Source organism: Cherax quadricarinatus, chromosome 84, assembly GCF_038502225.1.
Source record: "Cherax quadricarinatus isolate ZL_2023a chromosome 84, ASM3850222v1, whole genome shotgun sequence".
Classification (NCBI taxonomy): domain Eukaryota; kingdom Metazoa; phylum Arthropoda; class Malacostraca; order Decapoda; family Parastacidae; genus Cherax; species Cherax quadricarinatus.
The window spans coordinates 10,230,402-10,237,901 of NC_091375.1; the positions used below are offsets into that span (position 1 = coordinate 10,230,402).

At 46.6% G+C, this 7,500-nt stretch overlaps 1 protein-coding gene across 1 annotated transcript in view; it reads right to left on the reverse strand.

The window, feature by feature from the left end:
- cac (calcium voltage-gated channel subunit cacophony) overlaps nt 1–7,500 on the reverse strand; it is a gene marked incomplete in the record, with an annotated part of 730,773 nt that overhangs the window by 723,191 nt on the left and 82 nt on the right. Inside the window, 1 exon segment of the mRNA XM_070103036.1 lies at nt 6,750–7,500. This exon segment is cut by the window's right edge and continues 82 nt beyond it.

The window sequence follows — 7,500 nt, forward strand, 5'->3', positions numbered from 1 at the left end:
AACAAGTGCAGCAGTCTTCAAGGCATCGGAAACACTGCTGGAACAAGTGCAGCAGTCTTCAAGGCATCAGAAACACTGCTGGAACAAGTGCAGCAGTCTTCAAGGCATCAGAAACACTGCTGGAACAAGTGCAGCTGTCTTCAAGGCATCGGAAACACTGCTGGAACAAGTGCAGCAGTCTTCAAGGCATCAGAAACACTGCTGGAACAAGTGCAGCAGTCTTCAAGGCATCGGAAACACTGCTGGAACAAGTGCAGCAATCTTCAAGGCATCAGAAACACTGCTGGAACAAGTGCAGCAGTCTTCAAGGCATCGGAAACACTGCTGGAACAAGTGCAGCAGTCTTCAAGGCATCAGAAACACTGCTGGAACAAGTGCAGCAGTCTTCAAGGCATCGGAAACACTGCTGGAACAAGTGCAGCAGTCTTCAAGGCATCGGAAACACTGCTGGAACAAGTGCAGCAGTCTTCAAGGCATCGGAAACACTGCTGGAACAAGTGCAGCAGTCTTCAAGGCATCGGAAACACTGCTGGAACAAGTGCAGCAGTCTTCAAGGCATCAGAAACACTGCCGGAACAAGTGCAGCAGTCTTCAAGGTATCAGAAACACTGCTGGAACAAGTGCAGCTGTCTTCAAGGTATAAGAAACACCGCTGGAACAAGTGCAGCTGTCTTCAAGGTATAAGAAACACCGCTGGAACAAGTGCAGCAGTCTTCAAGGTATAAGAAACACCGCTGGAACAAGTGCAGCTGTCTTCAAGGTATCAGAAACACTGCTGGAACAAGTACAGCAGTCTTCAAGGTATCAGAAACACTGCTGGAACAAGTGCAGCAGTCTTCAAGGCATCAGAAACACTGCTGGAACAAGTGCAGCAGTCTTCAAGGTATCAGAAACAGTGCTGGAACAAGTGCAGCAATCTTCACCGCTGGAACAAGTGCAGCTGTCTTCAAGGTATAAGAAACACCGCTGGAACAAGTGCAGCAGTCTTCAAGGTATAAGAAACACCGCTGGAACAAGTGCAGGTGTCTTCAAGGTATCAGAAACACTGCTGGAACAAGTACAGCAGTCTTCAAGGTATCAAAAACACTGCTGGAACAAGTGCAGCAGTCTTCATGGTATAAGAAACACTGCTGGAACAAGCGCAGCAGTCTTCAAGGTATCAGAAACACTGCTGGAACAAGTGCAGCAGTCTTCAAGGTATCAGAAACACTGCTGGAACAAGTGCAGCAGTCTTCATGGTATAAGAAACACTGCTGGAACAAGCGCAGCAGTCTTCAAGGTATCAGAAACACTGCTGGAACAAGTGCAGCAGTCTTCAAGGTATCAGAAACACTGCTGGAACAAGTGCAGCAGTCTTCATGGTATAAGAAACACTGCTGGAACAAGCGCAGCAGTCTTCAAGGTATCAGAAACACTGCTGGAACAAGTGCAGCAGTCTTCAAGATATCAGAAACACTGCTGGAACAAGTGCAGCAGTCTTCATGGTATCAGAAACACTGCTGGAACAAGCGCAGCAGCCTTCAAGGTATCAGAAACACTGCTGGAACAAGCGCAGCAGTCTTCAAGGTATCAGAAACACTGCTGGAACAAGTGCAGCAGCCTTCAAGGTATCAGAAACACTGCTGGAACAAGTGCAGCAGTCTTCAAGGTATAAGAAGCACTGCTGGATCAACCAGGCTGTGATGGATATGTGGGTCAGCGGGCCACCTGCAGCAACAGCCTGGTTGACCAAACACCAGACTAGCCTGACCCAGAGACAAGCTGCGGCAGTTGAAAAACTCATCACAGGTATTTTCCCACTGTAACACTACTACTGTAACACCACCCTTACTGTAACACCACCACTATATCACCAATGTAACACCGCCAATACTGCAACACCACTAGTACTATAACAAAATCACCACTGTAACACCACCACTATAACACCACCAGTATTGTAACACCACCATTACTGTAACACTACCACTAATCACCAATGTAACACGACTACTGTAAAACCACCAATACTGTAAAACCATCACTATAACACCACCACCACTGCAACGCCACTACCACTGAAACTCCAGCACCACTATAATATCACTACTGTAACACCACTGTAACATCTGTAACACCACACAACTGTAACACTACTAACACCATTATAACGCGAATACTGCAACACCAATATAACACCACTACCAAAATACCATTATAATACCACTATTGTAACACCATTATAACACCACTATTGTAACGCCATTGTCAAACCACAATTATAACACCACTACTGTAACACCATTATAACACCACTACTGTAACACCATTATAACACCACTACTGTAACACCATTATAACACCACTACTGTAACACCATTATAACACCACTACTGTAACACCATTATAACACCACTACTGTAACACCATTATAACACCACTACTGTAACACCATTATAACACCACTATTGTAACACCATTATAATACCACTATTGTAACACCATTATAACACTACCATTGTAACACCATTATAATACCACTATTGTAACACCATTATAACACCACCATTGTAACACCATTATAATATCACTATTGTAACACCATTATAACACCACCACTGTAACACCATTATAATATCACTATTGTAACACCATTATAACACTATTGTAACACCATTGTCAAACCACAATTATAACACCACTACTGTAACACCATTATAACACCACTACTGTAACACCATTATAACACCACTATTGTAACACCATAACACCATTATTGCAACACCACCACTGTAGAATCACTACCACTATGACATCACTATAACAACAACACCACTGTAACGCCACCATTATAAATATCAATACTGTAACACCATCACTAACACCACTGTAACGCCACCATTGTAACACTGTAACACCACCAAAACCACTGTAACACCAGTGTAACGCCACCACTATCATCAGTGTAACACCAACCACCTCACCACTATAACACCTTCACTAACACCCCTGTAACACCAACACTATAACACCGTCACTAACACCACTGCCCACCCCTGTAACACCAACACTATAACACCGTCACTAACACCACTGCCCACCTCTGTAACACCAACACTATAACACCTTCACTAACACCCCTGTAACACCAACACTATAACACCTTCACTAACACCACTGCCCACCCCTGTAACACCAACACTATAACACCGTCACTAACACCACTGCCCACCCCTGTAACGCCAACACTATAACACCGTCACTAACACCACTGCCCACCCCTGTAACACCAACACTATAACACCGTCACTAACACCACTGCCCACCCCTGTAACACCAACACTATAACACCTTCACTAACACCACTGCCCACCCCTGTAACACCAACACTATAACACCTTCACTAACACCACTGCCCACCCCTGTAACACCAACACTATAACGCCTTCACTAACACCACTGCCCACCCCTGTAACACCAACACTATAACACCTTCACTAACACCACTGCCCACCCCTGTAACACCAACACTATAACACCGTCACTAATATAACCAGTGTAACACAACGCTAACACCACCGCCACTGTAATACCATCACCACTAACATGACTCCTACTGTAACACCACAACAAATGTAACGTTACCACCACTGTAACATTACCACCACTGTAACATTACCACCACTAATACCATCACTGTAACACCATCTCTGTAGTACCATCAATGTCACATCACTATTGTAACATCACTGTATCACCACCAACACTGTAACATCACTGTATCACCACCAACACTGTAACATCACTTTATCACCACCAACACTAACATCAGTGTATCACCACCAACACTGTAACATCACTGTATCACCACCAACACTGTAACATCACTGTATCACCACCAACACTGTAACATCACTGTATCACCACCAACACTGTAACATCACTGTATCACCACCAACACTGTAACATCACTGTATCACCACCAACACTGTAACATCACTGTATTACCACCAACACTGTAACATCACTGTATCACCACCAACCCTGTAACATCACCACCACTACCACTAATACCACCACCACTGTAACAGTATCCCTATGACAACATCGCCACTGCCACTGTAACGCCACTACTAATGTATCACCACTAACACTGTCACAACACTACCACTGTTGAATCACCACTAACACTGTCACAACACTACCACTGTAGAATCACCACTAACACTGTCAAAACACTACCACTGTAGAATCACCACTAACCCCACCACTATAACTCTGTAATACCATCAGTTAACACCACCAAGACTGAAACCGGCTACCTGGAGGGTGTTCTGGGGGTCAATGCCCCCGCGGCCTGATCCACGACCAGGCCTCGTGGTGGATCAAGGCCTGATCAACCAGGCTGTTACTGCTGGACGCGCGCAAATCAACGTAGGAACCACAGCCTGGCTGGTCAGGTACTGACTTTAGGTGTCTGCCCAGTTCCCTCTTAAAGACAGCCAGGGGTCTTGAAGACAGCCAGGGGTCTTGAAGATAACCAGGGGGTCTTGAAGACAGGCAGGGGGTCTTGAAGACAGGCAGGGGTCTTGAAGACAGCCAGGGGTCTTGAAGACAACCAGGGGGTCTTGAAGACAGCCAGGGGTCTTAAAGACAACCAGTGGGTCTTGAAAACAGCCAGGGGTCTTGAAGACAACCAGGGGGTCTTGAAGACAGCCAGGGGTCTTAAAGACAACCAATGGGTCTTGAAAACAGCCAGGGGTCTTGAAGACAACCAGGGAGTCTTGAAGACGGCCAGGGGTCTTCAAGACAACCAGGGGGTCTTGAAGACAACCAGGGGGTCTTGAAGACAACCAGTGGGTCTTGAAAACAGCCAGGGGTCTTGAAGACAACCAGGGGGTCTTGAAGACATTCAGGAATCTATTGGTAACTCGCCTTATGTATGCTGGGAGACAGGCTGAACAGTCTTGGGCCCCTGACACTTATTGTGTTGTCTCTTAGGTTGCTCATGGCGCCCCTGCTTTTCATTTGGAGGATGTTGCAGCGCCTGTTGAGTCTTTTACTCTCATGAGGAGTGATTTCCGTGTGCAAATTTGGGACTAGTTCCTCTAGGATTTTCCAAGTGTATATTTTCATGTATCTCTCGCCTGCATTCCAGGGAGTACAAATCAAGAGACTTCAACCGTTCCCAGTAATTTACGTGCTTTATTATACTTATATGTGCAGTGAAAGTTCTCTGCATATTCTCCAGGTCAGCAATTTCACCTGCCTTGAAAGGGGCCGTTAGTGTACAGAAATATTCCAGCCTAGAGAGAACAAGTGACTTAAGGAGAATCATCATTGGCTTGGCATCCCTTATTTTGAAGGTTCTCATTATCCAGCCTATCATTTGCCTCACAGTTGTAGTTATGACATTGTTGTGATCCTTGAAGGCGAGATCCTCTGACATTACCACTCCCAGGTCCTTCACATTAGTTTTTTGCTCGACTGTGTGCTCACAACTGGTTTTATACTCCGTTCTAGCTTTTAGATTCCTCAAGTATTTGATAACGAACTAGCTGGAATTTGTCCTTACTGGACATCATATTGTATTCTGTGACCCACTGGAAGACTTGGTTAATATCCACTGGGAGATTTCCAGTGTCCTCAGTGTCCCACTGGAAGACTTGGTTAATATCCACTGGGAGATTTCCAGTGTCCTCAATAAATAAAGTCAAGATACGTACATTTCCGTCACTGTAACACCACCACCACTGTAACAATACCACCACTAACACCACCAGCACTGTACTACCATGACCACTGGAACACCACCATCACCACTGTAAGACTTACCAATGTAACACCACTACCACTAACACGGTGACTGTACCATCGCTGTAATGACACCACTGTAACAAAGCCGCTACTGTGACAACACCACCACCACTAAAAACACTATCCCCACTGAAACACCACCACCACTGCAACACCACCACCACTGCAACACAAGGGTTCAGGAGCTTAGACTCTACCCCTACAACCACATATAAGTGAGTACCACAAGCACTGTAACACCATCACGCCCACGTACATCACGACCACGTACATCACGACCACCTACATCACGGCCACGTACATCAGGGCCATGTACATCACGACCACGTACATCACGACCACGTACATCACGACCACGTACATCACGACCACGTACAACACAGCCACGGACAGTACGAATGGGATGAGCCTATCAACCAATAACATTCAAACGTACTTAGAATCACGTACACAGGAGAATGAAAAAGTGGGTTTGTAGGCCAGGATACTCCAATAAAGCGTCTAGGCATGGCATTATTTCTATAGGGGGAGGTGAGTTTACTACAGGGGTTTTCTCTCCTCCAAGATGCGACCCCCGCCTAGCAGTCTCCTGACACCCAGGTACCTACTTACTGATAGGTGAACAGGGGCAGTGGGTGTAAGGTGACTAACACCCAGGTACCTACTTAATGATAGGTGAACAGGGGCAGTGGGTGTAAGGTGACTAACACCCAGGTACCTACTTACTGATAGGTGAACAGGGGCAGTGGGTGTAAGGTGACTAACACCCAGGTACCTACTTAATGCTAGGTGAACAGGGGCAGCAGGTGCAAGGTAACATGCCCAGCTTTTTCACCCGTGCCTAGGATTGAATCCCGGACCTTCAGATGTCTGCAGAAGGAGCTGCTATTTGAAAGAGTAGGGACATTGATCACAGTGAATAAGACAAGAAAAACATTACTGACAGGACTTACCTTCGTGGTTTGTGTTAGCGTCATAGTTCACCCATGGTGGAGAAGGTCAGTGTACAGTGGGTGTGGTGGGTGTTGCTGTGGTGGGTGTTGCTGTTGTGGGTGTGAACAAGATCTTAGTCCACTCAGCAACACCTCAGCACTCCCTTCACTCAGACCACAGCCTCAGAGTTCCAGACTACAACGAGAGGGAGGGAGAGATAGAGAGAGAGGGCCAGTAGCGTTGAGTGATTCCCAGCACGGCTACGACGCCACAGATTCCCACGCAAAGATCCCGTAGGATCGTCTGGCCAACGTGTGTGTGTCCTCTTGCAGTGGTTAGGAGGGGGATTAAAAAAAAAGGAGGGTTTATGTGGCTTGCTGGGGAAGTTAGGGATAACGGCAGTGACGGTGCGTTACCACGTAAATTTTACTGGACGACACAGTGTTTAAAGGAACCAAACTGAATAACACTTGGGTTGTTGGGGGCTATGACAGCAAGGAGAACCATGCATCGCTCCGTTAACCACTACAATGATGACGCTACTGCTGTGGCCGACTAACGACGGTCGCGTAAAATAACAGAGGGAACCTGGCTGTTGGTGCTGGTCTTCTGCATTCCTTTGTACATGGTAGTCGGGCTGTCACTCTCAATCCCAGGGCGTCTCTCTCTCTCTCTCTCTAGGCGTGGTTGATTGGGTTGCTTTTCACAAGACGAGTTGGCACCGAGAGAGGTGTCCATACCCCCGTGTTGGCACCCCCGTGTTGGCCACCC